Raw genomic sequence first — 14523 nt, forward strand, 5'->3', positions numbered from 1 at the left:
GGCTGCTGGTGACTAGTGGTGTTCAACAGGGGTCTGTGTCAGGACTTATTCTTTTTATGTTTTATCTCAATGATTTAGATGATGGAATTGATGGCTTTGCTGCAAAGTTTGCAGGTTATATGAAGATAGGTGGAGGGGCAGGTAGTTTTCCGGAAATAGAGAGGCTACAGAAGGACTTAGACAAATTATGAAGAAGCAACACACACAAAATGCTGGTGAACACAGCAGGCCAGGCAGCATCTATAGGAAGAGGTACAGTCGACGTTTCGGGCCAAGACCCTTTGTCAGGACTAACTGAAAGAAGAGATAGTAAGATATTTGAAAGTGGGAGGGGGAGGAGGAGATCCAAAATGATAGGAGAAGACAGGAGGGGGAGGGATGGAGCCAAGAGCTGGACAGGTGATTGGCAAAAGGGATATGAGAGGATCATGGGACAGGAGGCCTAAGGAGAAAGAAAAGGGGGAGGGGGAAGCCCAGAGGATGGGCAAGGAGTATAGTGAGAGGGACAGAGGGAGAAAAAGGAGAGAGAGAAAATAAATAATAAATAAGGGATGGGGTACGAAGGGGAGGTGGGGCATTAACGGAAGTTACAGAAGTCAATGTTCATGCCATCAGGTTGGAGGCTACCCAGACGGAATATAAGGTGTTGTTCCTCCAACCTGAGTGTGGCTTCATCTTGACAGCAGAGGAGGCCGTGGATAGACATGTCAGAATGGGAATGGGACGTGGAATTAAAATGTGTGGCCACTGGGAGATCCTGCTTTCTCTGGCGGACAGAGCGTAGGTGTTAGTGAAATGGTCTCCCAGCCTGCGTCGGGTCTCGCCAAAATATAGAAGGCCGCTTCGGGAGCACCAGACACAGTATATCACCCCAGCCGACTCACAGGTGAAGTGTCGCCTCACCTGGAAGGACTGTCTGGGGCCCTGAATGGAAGTGAGGGAGGAAGTGTAAGGGCATGTGTAGCACTTGTTCCGCTTACAAGGATAAGTGCCGGGAGGGAGATCGGTGGCAAGGGATGGGGTGGGGCACAAATGGACAAGGGAGTCACATTGGGAGCAATCTCTGTGGAAAGCAGAAAGGGGAGAGGAGGGAAAGATGTGCTTAGTGGTGGGATCACTCCAGCTCTTAGCTCCATCCCTCCCCCTCCTGTCTTCTCCTATCATTTTGGATCTCCCCCTCCCCCTCCCACTTTCAAATCTCTTACTAGCTCTTCCTTCAGTTAGTCTTGACGAAGGGTCTCGGCCTGAAATGTTGACTGTACCTCTTCCTAGAGATGCTGCCTGGCCTGCTGCATTCACCAGCATTTTGTGTCTGTTGCTTGAATTTCCAGCATCTGCAGATTTCTTTGTGTTTGTGAGATTATGAAGAAGAATGGGCAAAGGAATGGCAGATGGAATAAAGTGTCAGGAAGTGTATGATCATGCACTTTGGTAGAAGAAATGAAAGGGTGGACTATTTTCCAAATGGAGAGAAATAAAAAAAAACTGAGGCTGATATATTTTCTCTCTCAACCCCATTCTCCTGTCTTAACCCCATAATCTCTGACATCCTGACTAATCAAGAACCTATCAACCTCCACTTTAAATATACCCAATGACTTGGTCTTCACAGCAGATCGTAACAATGAATTCCACAGATTGACCTGCTTCTGGCTAAAGAAATTGCTCTTTAACTTTGTTCTAAAGGGACATCCTCATATTCTGAGGTTCTGCTCTCTGGTCCTAGACTCCCCAAGTAAAGGAAACATCCTCTGCACGTCCACTCTATCTAGGCCTTTCAATATTTGGTAGGTTTCAATGAGATCCCCCTCATTCTTCTAAATCCCAGTGGGTACAGGTCGAGAGCCATCAAATTCTCCTCATATTTCATTCCCAGGATAATTCTTGCTAACCTCCTCTGGACCCTGGGTCATATGGGAGCTGATATGGTAATCTGAGGACAACAGAAATGAGGGTGGGGGTAATTATTAATATTTAAGAGCTTGCTTGGAAGAAGCTCGTTTTGTGTGCAAGGCAATACCTATTATAGCTTCCTGTGTGTTATATAACTCTGTGCAACAGAAGTCAAACATTCTGAATGTTAAAAGGCCCGAACAGATTAGATATGGCAAAGTTACTTCCCATGGTAGGGGAGTCTAGGAAAAGAGGGCACGACTTCAGGACTGAAGGACGTCCTTTTAGAACTGAGATGTGGAGAAATTACTTTAGTCAGAGGGTGGTAAATCTGCGGAATTTGCTGCCACGAGCGGCTGTGGAGGCCAAGTCATTGGGTGCATTTAAGGCAGAGATAGATAGGTTCTTGATTAGCCAGGGCATCAAAGGGTATGGGGAGAAGGCAAGGGAGTGGGGATGACTGGAAGAATTGGATCAGCCCATGATTGAATGGCGGAGCAGACTCAATGGGCCAAATGGCCTACTTCTGCTCCTATATCTTATGGTCTTATGTTGTGCTGATGTCAATCTGCATGTCCAGCAGTCTATTTGTGTGTACGTGCATGTGGGAGTGTATGTGTGCATGCGCGTGAGTATGTATGTGTGTGGATGCATGGGTATGCATGTGCCCGTGTGTTTGTGTGCATATGTAGATGGTGTGTCTGTAGGTAGATGTGCGTGTGGTGTGTGTGATGTGTACATTGTGTGTGCTAATGTGCATGTGTGTGCACATGCATTTGTGTGATTGCATGTGTGTGCATGTGTAGTGCATCCATATGTGTGCATGTCTGCCCAATGTGCATGTACAGCTGCATGTGTGGTTGTGTGTGGGTAGCGCATTTGTGCGGTACCCAGAGGACCTGGAACAAAGAGTTGGGAAGTTTGAAGCATCCAGACGAACACTTGAATTGCCAGGGCACAGAAAGTGGTAAAGGGTAAAAGGGATCATTATAAATAGGGCTGGACTAGTCACCATGGGCTGAAGGGCCTGTACAAACGTACAACTGTGTGACTAGTGCACCGGAAAATATGACAGATGTTTGCCAAAATTCAATTAGGTAAAGTCAGAAAACTTCCCACTGCTTCACAGAATTTCCTGACTGGCAGTCTGATGAACACATCTGAAGTTTGATACATGGAGTTTAGAAAAATAGAGGGCTATGGGTAACCCGAGGTAATTTCTAAAGTACGTACATGTTCGGCACAGCATTGTGGGCCGAAGGACCTGTATTGTGCTGTAGGTTTTCTATGTTCTATGTCTCTTGTCACATTTTCAGAAAACTCCTATTTATCTATCTTCTGCAAATGGTCATTTTCTGCTCAGAATCACAGCATACGTGCATCTTTATATCCTCAATTTCTCCCTGTTGGAGGGATTGAAGAACTGTCCAGTTGCACGCCATCAACTTAAAAGACAGATGGTCACCAATATCGACACAGATGGTTTAATACAGGTTATCAACAGGTTTACATGCATGGTTGAATCAATTAATAACATTTGCCTGGCTGCAGGATACTGAGCTGAACGAGTTTGAATTGTCCGTCACATTAAGGGCATCCTGATACAAAGCTCTCACAACTTGGTATTGTCCGGCATACAGTTGACAGATGTGACAGATTTCTAAGGAGGTCTCCGTTTGACAGCTCTAACGATAAAGTGTACAACCTTTTCCTGTTTCTTCTGAAACCAATGAGAAACCATAAGACCATAAGGCAATAAGACATAGGAACAGTAGTAGGCTATTGAGTCTGCTCCACCATTCTATCATGACTAATTTATCATCCTTCTCAAACCCATTCTCCTGCCCTCTTCCCATTGATACCCTGGCCAATCAAGAACCTTTCAAACTCTACTTTAAATATACTCAAAGACTTGGCCTCCACAGCCATCTGTGGCAATGAATTCCACAGATTTACCACCCTTTGGCTAAAGTACAGTACCGTGCAAAAGTTTTACGCACCCTAGATTTTTGATACAAATTTTGTTTTAGATGTTTATTTTTTGTCTTCTATAGTGTCAGTAGATAAGAGTAAATCTTAGATTTACAAACATTAATTCTCAAAAATTAAATGTTAGAGAAATGTTTATATTTTGTTAAAGAAAGTAAGATATTAAGTAATAGACCATTTATGGGATAAAAAACTTGATGACCTTGCAGGTATATAACCCAGTACGTGATTAAACAGAGATAACAAGCAGGAGGCGAATGGTCAATGATATAATGAGTTGAATGAACTAAACAGAAATGGGTGGAGAAGGAATCAAACTGCGCAAAGGACAACCAAACTAAAAAGGTGAAGGTGTGACGAAGGGTCTTCAAATCATCAATTCTTACACCATGGCAAAAGTGAGCAGAGCAACAAGACACAAGGTGGTCACCCTGCATTGGCAAGGTCTCTCCCAAGCAGAAATTTCATGGCAGACAGGAGTTTCGTTTCAAGATCAAAGGGATAATCTGCAAATGCTGGAAATCCAGGTAACACACACAAAATGCTGGAGGAGCTCAGCAGGCCAGGCAGCATTTATGGAAAAGAGTACAGTTGACGTTTTGGGCTGAGACCCTTCAGTGAGACTAGAGAAAAACATGAGAGGTCAGAGTCAGAGGGGAGAGAGAAACACAAGGTGATAGGTAAAACCTGAAGCGAGAGGGTGAAGTAAAGAACTGGGGAGTTGATTGGTCAAAGAGATACAGGGCTGGAGCAAGGGGCATCTGATAGGAGAGGACAGAAGGCCATGCAAGAAAGAAAAGGGGGAGGGGAAGCACCAGAGGGAGATCATGGACAGGCAAGGAGATAAAGTGACAGAGGGAAAAGGGGATGGGGAATAGAGAAAGGGGGGGGGCATTACTGGACATTCGAGAAATTGATGTTTATGCCATCAGGTTGGAGGCTACCCAGATGGAACATAAGGTGTTTTTCCTCCAACCTGAGTGTAGCCTCATCGCGACAATAAAGGACACCATGGATGGACTTGTCGGAATGGGAACGGGAAGTGGAATTAAAATGGGTGGCCATTGAGAGACCCCACTTTTTTTTTTGCAGACGGTGCATAAAGCAGTCGTCCAATCTACGTCTGGTAGAAAGATGTAACAGTTACTTATAAAAATGCCATCCCCCTTCTCTCAATTACTCCATCTCCGCTGCATCGGCTCTCAGGATGAGGCTTTTTGTTCTAGAATGAAAGAGATGTCCTCCTTCTTCAAAGAAAAGAGCTTCTCCTCCTCCACCATCAACGCTACCCTCAATCGCAACTCTTCCATTTCGTGCATGTCTGCCCTCACTCTATCCTCCTGCCACCCCACCCAGGATAGGGTTCCTTTTATCCTCACCTACCACCCCTACAGCCTCCACGTCCAGCAAATAATTTTCCGTAACGTCCGCCATCTCCAACAGGATCTCACCACCGAGCACATCTTTCCCTCCCACAAACCTTCTGCTTTCTGCAGGGATCGTCCCTTACGCAACTCCCTTTTCCATTCGTCCCTTCCCACTGATCCTCCTCCTGGCACTTATCCTTGCAAGCGGAACAAATGCTACACCTACCCCTACACTTCTTCCTTCACTAGCATTCAGGGCCCCAGACAGTCCTTCCAGGTGAGGCATCACTTGACCTGTGAGTCTGTTGGGGTCATATACGGTGTCAAGTCAAGTTTATTGTTATTTCGACCATCAGCTGCTGGTACAGTACACAGTAAAAATGAAACAACGTCCCTCCAGGACCCTGGTGCTACGTGAAACAACACAAAACTACACCAGACTATGTGAGACAACACACGGCTACACTAGACTATGTAAAACAACATAAAAACTGCACTAGACTACAGACCCTGCACAGGGCTACATAAAGTGCACAATACAGTGCAGGACAGTACAATAATTAATAAACACGACAATAGGCACAGTAGAGGACAAATTACAATATAATAATAAATGATGTAGATGTCAGTCTAGACTCTGGGTATTGAGGAGTCTGATGGCTTGGGGGAAGAAACTGTTGCACAGTCTGGTCGTGAGAGCCCGAATGCTTTGGTACCTTTTGCCAGATGGCAGGAGGGAGAAGAGTTTGTGTGAGGGGTGCGTGGGGTCCTTCACAATACTGTTAGCTTTGCGGATGCAGCGTGTGGTGTAAATGTCTGTGATGGCAGGAAGAGAGATCCCGATGATCTTCTCAGCTGACCTCACTATCTGCTGCAGGGTCTTGCGATCCGAGACAGTGCAATTCCCGAACCAGGCAGTGATGCAGCTGCTCAGGATGCTCTCAATACATCCTCTGTAGAATGTGGTGAGGATGGGGTTCCTGGTGTGGTCTCCTGTACATCAGTGAGACCTGACATAGACTGGGAGACCACTTCGCTGAGCACCTACGTTCCATCTACTAAAAAAAGCGGGATCTCCCAGTGGCCATCTGTTTTAATTCCACCTCCCATTCCCATCCCAATATGACAGTCCATGGCCTCCTCTACTGTCATAATGAGGTCATATTCAGGGTGGAGGAGCAACACCTTATATTCTGTCTGGGTAGCCTCCTACCTGATGGCATGAACATCAATTTCTCAAACTTCCAGTAATGGTTCCCCCTTCTCTATTCCCCATCCCCTTTCACCAATCAAGTGGTGGAGGCAGATACACTAGTGAAATTTAAGAGACTACTAGACAGGTATATGGAGGAATTTAAGGTGGGGGTTTATATGGGAGGCAGGGTTTGAGAGTCAGCACAACATTGTGGGCTGAAGGGCCTGTACTCTGCTGTACTATTCTATGTTCTGTGTTCTATGTTCTGTGTTCTATGTAATCAACTTCGCAGCTCTTTACTTCACCCCTCCTCATCTCCCAGTTTCCCCTATCACATTGTGTTTCTTCCTCTCCTCCCCCCCACCTTCTAGCTCTGACACCTCATCTTGCTGAAGGGTCTCGGCCTGAAACATCTGCTGCACTCTTGTTCATAGATGCTGCCTGGCCTGCTGAGTTCCTCCAGCATTTTGAGTGTGTTGTTAGGAGCCTCAAGATGTGCTGTCCAAGCTCTTTTGAAGAAGCACAAAGAAACTGTCAAGGTTGAGGACCAGAAATGCAGTGGTCAGCCACGGAAATGTAGTGCAGCAGACGAGAGATACATGAAACTGACGTCCCTCCTCAATCGGAAGCAGTACAGCACTGCTATCAGCTCTGAACTCACAGAAACCACTGGAACCCAAGTACACCCCTCTTCAGTCCGGAGAAGTCTTGTCAGAAGTAGTCTTCATGGAAGAGTTGCTGCCAAAAAGCCATTTCCCTGAAGTGGAAACAAAGCCAAGAGACTCACGTACGCACAAAAACACAAGGACTAGGGTGCTGAACAATGGCAGCAGGTGCTCTGGACTGGAGAGTGTAAATGTTTGGCTCAAACAGGAGGCAGTTTGCCCTCAGAAGAGCTGGAGAGGACTACGTGGATGAGTGTCTGCAGCCAACAGTGAAGAACGGAGGAGGTTCCCTGCAGGTTTGGGGCTGCATTTCTCTAAATAGAGTTGGTGATCTGGTCAGAATTAATGGAATCCTCAATCCTCTCATCCATCACACAATACCATCAGGGAGACATCTGATCTGTCCCAACTTCATTCTGCAGCAGGACAATGATCCCAAACACAGGGCCAAGGCCAAAGAACTACCTTCAGTGAAAAGAACAAGGATTTCTGCAATAGATGGCACAGCCTCCACAGAGCCCTGATCTCAACATCACCAGGCTGTCTGGGATTACCTGGAGAGACAGAAGCAAGTGAGGCAGCCAGCTTCTGCAGAACTGTGGCAAGTTCTCCAGGATGCTTGGAACAACCTGCCAACTGATTTTCTTATTAAAGTGTACAACAGTGAACCTTAGAGAACTGATGCAGTTTCAAAGGCAAGGGCGGTCTCACTATATACTGATTCAACCTAGTTTATTTTTACTGCGCTTTATAGCAATTTTTTTGATATCTAGAAACTTTACATTTCATTATTTTTTGACAGTATTTCTTTCGCTTTACAGAATTTTTTTTGCATGTGCCTAAGACTTTTGCACAGAAATGTAATTCCTCCTCATCTCTGTTCTAAATAGACATCACATGCTGAGACTGGGCCCTCTGGTCCGAGACGTCCCCACTACAGAAAACATCCTCTCCACATTCACTCTATCTAGGCCTTTCAATATTTAATATGTTTCAATGACATTCCTCCTCCCATTCTTCCAAACTCAGGTGAGTATAGGCTCAAGGCCATCAAATGCTCCTCAGAGCAGGGCTAGTGTAACATATGATGAGCATCTGGAAATGACCTGGCATATCCACCTGTGTTCAAGGCAGATAAAGACACTAGAAACATAAATAAGAGTAGGCCATTTAGCTATGGACTCTCTTTTGTTCTGGAATGATAGAACATTACAGCACAGAAACAGGCTCTTCGGCCCATCTAGACTATGCCTTGTTACATTGACCTGCACCCACACCATAGCCCTCCATACCCCTCTCATCCATGTACCTATTGAAATTTCTCTTAAATGTTGCAATCGAACCCTGCATCCACCACTTCCACTGGCAGCTCCTTCTGCACTCTCCCCACCCTCAGCTTCCCCTCAGCCCAATGTTTGGATAATCTGAGCAACATAATCAGCATGCACAAAACAGCATACCCTGATAAATTCACCATCATTTTGGGGGCCAGCTTGAAAAAGTTACTAAATAACTGCCATCAACAAATCACTCATACTACCAGAGGAAAGAACACACTGGACCACTGTTATACCACCATCAAGAATGCTGTTCCATGCCCTCACTTCGGGAAGTCTGATCACCTAGCTGTACTTCTACTCCCTGAGTATAGGCAGAGACTGAAGACTGCAGCACTGGCAGCGAGGACCAAGAAGGTATGGACAAGGGAAGTACAAGAGTGCCTACAGGACTGATTTGAATCAGTGGGCTGGACTGTATTCAGGGATTCATTTTCAAACCTGGATGAGTATGCTGCAGTTGTTACTGACTTCATGAAAACCTGTGTGGATGAGTGTGTGCCCACAAAGACTTACTGTACATTCCCAAACCAAAAGCCGTGGATGAACCAGGAGGTACGTCATCTGCTGAAAGCTAGATCTGTGGCATTCAAGTCTGGTGACCCAGGACTGTACCAGAAAACCAGGTATGATTTGCAGAGGGCTATTTCAAGGGCCAAGAGACAATTTCGAACGAGGTTGGAGGTGACATTGGATGCACGGCAATTCTGGCAGGTCTGCAAGACATTACTTCCTACAAAGCGAAACCCAATAGCATGAATGGCAGCGATGCTTCACTACAAGATGAACTCAACGCCTTCTATGCACGCTTTGAAAGGGAGAATACAACTACAGCTGTGAAGATCCCTGCTGCACCAGGTGACCCTGTGATCTCTGTCTCAGAGGCTGGTGTTAGGCTGTCTTTAAAGAGAGTGAACCCTTGCTAGGTGGAAGGCCCGACAGAGTACCTGGTAAGGCTCTGAAAATCTGTACCAACCAACTGGCAGGAGTATTTATTCACGCAGTACTCTCCAGCTCTTCTGCAGACAAACTGCCTCCTGTCTGAGCCAAAAATTTCAACCTCTCACAGCTACGGTCAGAAGGTCCCACCTGCTTCAAAAAGGCAGCAATTATACCAGCGCCTAAGAAGAACAATGTGAGATGCCTGGTCGCACTCACATCGACAGTGATGAAATGCTTTGAGAGGTTGGTCATGACTAGACTGAATTCCTGCCTCAGCAAAGACCTGGACCCACTGCAATTTGCCTATCGCCACAATAGGTTAACGGCAGACGCAATCTCAATGGCTCTTCACATGGCTTTAGACCATCTGGACAACACAAATACCTATGTCAGAATGCTGTTTATCAACTATCGCTCAGCATTTAATACCATCATTCCCACAATCCTGATTGAGAAGTTACAGAACCTAGGCCTCTGTACTTCCTTCTGCAATTGGATCCTCGACTTCCTAACCGGAAGACCACAATCTGTATGGATTGGTGATAACATATCCTCCTCGCTGACGAGCAACACTGGTGCACCTCAGGGGTGTGTGCTTATCCCACTGCTCTACTCTCTGTATACCCATGACTGTGTGGCTAGGCATAGCTCAAATACCATCTATAAATTTGCTGACGATACAACCATTGTTGGTAGAATCTCAGGTGGTGACGAGAGGGTGTACAGGAGTGAGATATACCAACTAGTGGAATGGTGTCGCAGCAATAACCTGGCACTCGATGTCAGTAAGACGAAAGAGCTGATTGTGGACTTCAGGATGGGTAAGATGAGGGAACACGAACCAATCCTCATAGAGGCATCAGAAGTGGAGAGAGTGAGCAGTTTCAAGTTCCTGGGTGTCAAGATCTCTGAGGATCTAACCTGGTCCCAACATATCGATGTAGTTATAAAGAAGGCAAGACAGCAACTATACTTTATTAGGAGTTTGAAGAGATTTGGTATATCAGCAAAAACACTCAAAAACTTCTATAGATGTACCGTGGAGAGCACTCTGACAGGCTGCTTCACTGTCTCATATGGGCGGGGGGGGGGGGGGCGGCTACTGCACAGGACTGAAAGAAACTGCAGAAAGTTGTAAAATTAGTCAGCTCCATCTTGGGTACTAGCCTCCGCAGTATCCAAGACATTTTCAAGGAGCAGTGTCTCAGAAAGGCAACGTTCATTATTAAGGACCCCCATCACCCAGGGCATGCTCTCTTCTCACTGTTACCGTCAGGTAGGAGGTACAGAAGCCTGAAGGCACACACTCAGCGATTCAGGAACAGCTTCTTCCCCTCTGCAATCCAATTCCTAAATGTACATTGAACCTTGAACATTACCTTATTTTTCTAATATGTATTATTTCTGTTTTTACACTACTTTTAATCTATTTAATAGACATATATATACTACCGTAATTGATTTACTTATTTATTTTTTTCTCTTTATTCTCATGTATTGCATTGAGCTGCTGCTAAGTTAGCAAATTTCACAACTCATGCCAGTGAAAATAAACCTGATTCTGATTCATGTTCCCCTTAAACATTTTACCTTTCACTCAAACTCAGTGGAAAAAGCCTGCTTGTATTGCCCCTTTCTATGCCCCTCATAATTTTGTATACTTCCATCAAATCTACCCTCGTTCTCCTACTAGGGAATAAAGTCCGAACATATTCAAACTCTCCCTTTAGCTCAGGTCCTCAAGTCTTCAATTCAGTTCAGGCATTCATTAAGTTCAAAGCTGATCCATTACCTCAGAGACATTTTCCTCTAACCTCATATTCACACTACACTTAGTCATCCCAACACTAACCTTATAACAATATTTTCTGCATTCTGTTACTGCTTTTCCCTCAAGTACTTATGTTTTTGAAATGACCTGTATGGATGGCTTGCAAAATTTAATTTTTTCAGTGCATCTCCATATATGTAGCAATAATAAACCAATACCAATATTTCTAAATACCTAACATCTAAAAATCTCTTTATGTTTTCAGTGACTGAACCACCCCTTAGGCAGAGAATTTCAATAGTCCACTTCCTTTTGGGTGAAAAGATTTCTTCTCATCTTAGCTACTGAATGGCTGACTCCTTAGGTTCAGATGTTCAGTCATTAAATGAAATTGTCATGCTAACTTTCAAATGGATAGGATGAGAGCAATCATTTTACAGGGCCTGCGAACACCAATTGGGATTTGATTCGTGCCACTGTCCATAAGGAACTTGTATGTTCTCCCTATGGTTTTCTCCCACATTCCAGTGACCAGGTTAACTTCCTGTTGCTACCTGTCAGGAGTTTGTCTGTTCCATTTCAGTTTCCTCCAAGTGCTCTGCTTTCCTTCCACATTCCAAAGACGTATGGTTAGGGTTAGTAAATTGTGGGCATGCTATCTTAGTGTCAGAAGCATGGCGACATTTGTGGGCAGCCTTCAGCACAATTCTCACTGATTTGATTTGACACAAGTGATGCATTTCACTGTGTTTTGCTGTAAACACAAAGCTAATCTTAATCTTTTGAAGTTCCTGATTACACATGCTTCCTAATTTAACAATAGAGCATGGAATACCAACTGACCCAATAAGTTTAAGATGGCACTGGTGAAGCACAGCAATGACTTGCTGGCAGCAAACGAAACCACTAACTACTTTATTAATCACACGTTTGGCATCCCACCAGCTTGTTTACACATCCCTGCTCTGCTATCATATTTGTACATCAATCGCGGCAGGAGTCAAATCTCCGAACCATCTCAATTGATTTTTTTTCTGAAAGAGAAATCAATAACCACATTTGTAGAACAGAACTAAAATAAATCAGGTGCAAGCTCTTTCTATCCCCTTGATAACTGAGAGGGATATATGGGTCAAGGAAAGTGCCGTTCAGTGATCATATTCAGTACATTCTTGTCCCCTTCAACCTCAACAAGTTCTTGACAGCAATCCACAGCCAACCTCTTCCACCTTAAAATTTCACAATATTCCCTCAATTGCTTCATGAGCCACATTCACAATTTTTCCTCTTGTTAAAATAAAGATGTGCATTCATTCATCACCTTACAGCCTTCTCTGGGTGTCTGGGTCTGTTTTGCATCCAGTGAGACAGTGGCAGTTGTAACATTGAAAACACAGCAGCTAATGTGAGCACAGCAAGTTTCTACAAACATTGATGTAATTGTGACAAGATAAACTGATATTTAGTGACATAGACCGAGGCTATCACACCATGGAGAACTCTGTTTCACTGTGAAACAGTGCTTTCAGACTTGCTGCATCCACTTGAGTGAGCGGGTGAGCAGATGAGACTCTGGCATAACGTTGCAACCCAAGTAGGTGAATGGGAAAGGAGAACTTTGAGAACTGGCAGATACTTGAAGGACATAAAATATACAGTACAGACCCTTTGGCCCATGATGTTGGGTCAATCTTTTAACCTACTCTAAGATCAATCTCACCCTCTCTTTTTCTATTATGCATGCGTCTATCTAAGAGTTACTTAAATGCCCCTAAGGTATCTGCCTCTACTACCACCCTGGCAAGGAATTCCATGCACTCACCACTCTCTGTGTAAAATACCCACCTCTGACATCCCCCTAAGAATTATACCTCTTGTTTTACCTTTCCACCCTAGGAAAAAGTCTCTGGATGTCCATTCTGTCTATGCCTCTTATCATTTTGCACACCTCTATCAAGTCACCTCTCATTCTCCTTTGCTGCAAAGAGAAAAACCATAGTTTGCTCAACCTATCTTAATACGACATCCTCTCTAATCCGGACAACATCCTGGCAAATTTCCACATCCTTCCTATAATGAGACAACCAGAGCTGAACACCATATCCTAAGTGTAGTCTTACCACAGTTTTACCCCCAACTAATGTAGGCCAACACACCATACATATTCTTAACAACCCAATCACCTTGCATGGCAATTTGAAGAATGCATGGTCGTGGATCCAAAGATGCCTCTCTTCCTCCACACTGCAGAGAATAATCGATGTTGTGACATGTATAAAATTCTCTGGGGTGGAAATGAACCCAGAACACAGAGTGATATCAATCAATCCTCATCATAGTGTTTTCTCATGGTGACCCCTGTCACAATGAATTGTCTTCAAGAGTCTTGTGGAGATCTTCAATCCTCACTGCCGTGCAATCCAGTGAGTCTCTCTAGGCACACTCATCTTTGCATTGCCCTCCTCCAACCCCTACCCAACCAATCCCTTGGCAACTCTCAGGCTATCTAACTACGGGCACTTTCATTAATTTTCACTAAAATGGACCACTATTCTTTGTTCTATTTCTGTACTTTCTTGTAAATCTGTGTATGATTTGAGTTCAATTTATGTTTCTTTCTTGTGAATGCTGATTTTATGATGTTATGTGCACATGCTGCTACTGCAAGGAAGTTTTTTTTGCACCCATGTAGACATATTTTAAAAAAAATTATTTTTGTGATACAGCACAGTAACAAACCTTTCCAGCCCAATGTGCCCATTCTGGTCAATTACAATCTAATATTATTAACCTAATAACCTGTATGTCCTTGTGATGTGGGGGAGGGGCAGAATCGGAGCACCTGGTTGAAACCTATGTGGTCGGAGGAGAACATTCAAGGACATTACAGACTGTGGTGAAATTGAACCCAGGTCCAATAGCTGTGATAGCAATACACTAACCACTATGCTATTGTGATAGCAGCAGGCCAGGCAGCATCTCTAGGAAGAGGTACAGTCGACATTTCAGGCTGAGACCCTTCGTCAGGACTAACTGAAGGAAGAGTTGGTAAGAGATTTGAAAGTGGGAGGGGGAGGGGGAGATCCAAAATGATAGGAGAAGACAGGAGGGGGAGGGATGGAGCCAAGAGCTGGACAGGTGATAGGTAAAGGGGATATGAGAGGGTCATGGGACAGGTGGTCCGGGGAGAAAGGCAAAGGTGGGGGGAACCCAGAGGATCGGCAAGGAGTATAGTCAGAGGGACAGAGGGAGAAAAAGGAGAGAGAGAGGGAAAGAATGTGTGTATAAAAATAAATAACGGATGGGGTACGAGGGGGAGGTGGGGCATTAGCGGAAGTTAGAGAAGTCGATGTTCATGCCATCA

General features: G+C 44.6%; 1 protein-coding gene across 1 annotated transcript in view; it reads right to left on the minus strand.

Annotated features, from left to right (window-relative positions):
• Positions 1-14523, minus strand: part of dscaml1 (Down syndrome cell adhesion molecule like 1) — a 781005-nt gene that overhangs the window by 174952 nt on the left and 591530 nt on the right. The window lies entirely within an intron of this gene.

This window comes from Mobula birostris, chromosome 20 (assembly GCF_030028105.1).
Source record: "Mobula birostris isolate sMobBir1 chromosome 20, sMobBir1.hap1, whole genome shotgun sequence".
Lineage (NCBI taxonomy): Eukaryota > Metazoa > Chordata > Chondrichthyes > Myliobatiformes > Myliobatidae > Mobula > Mobula birostris.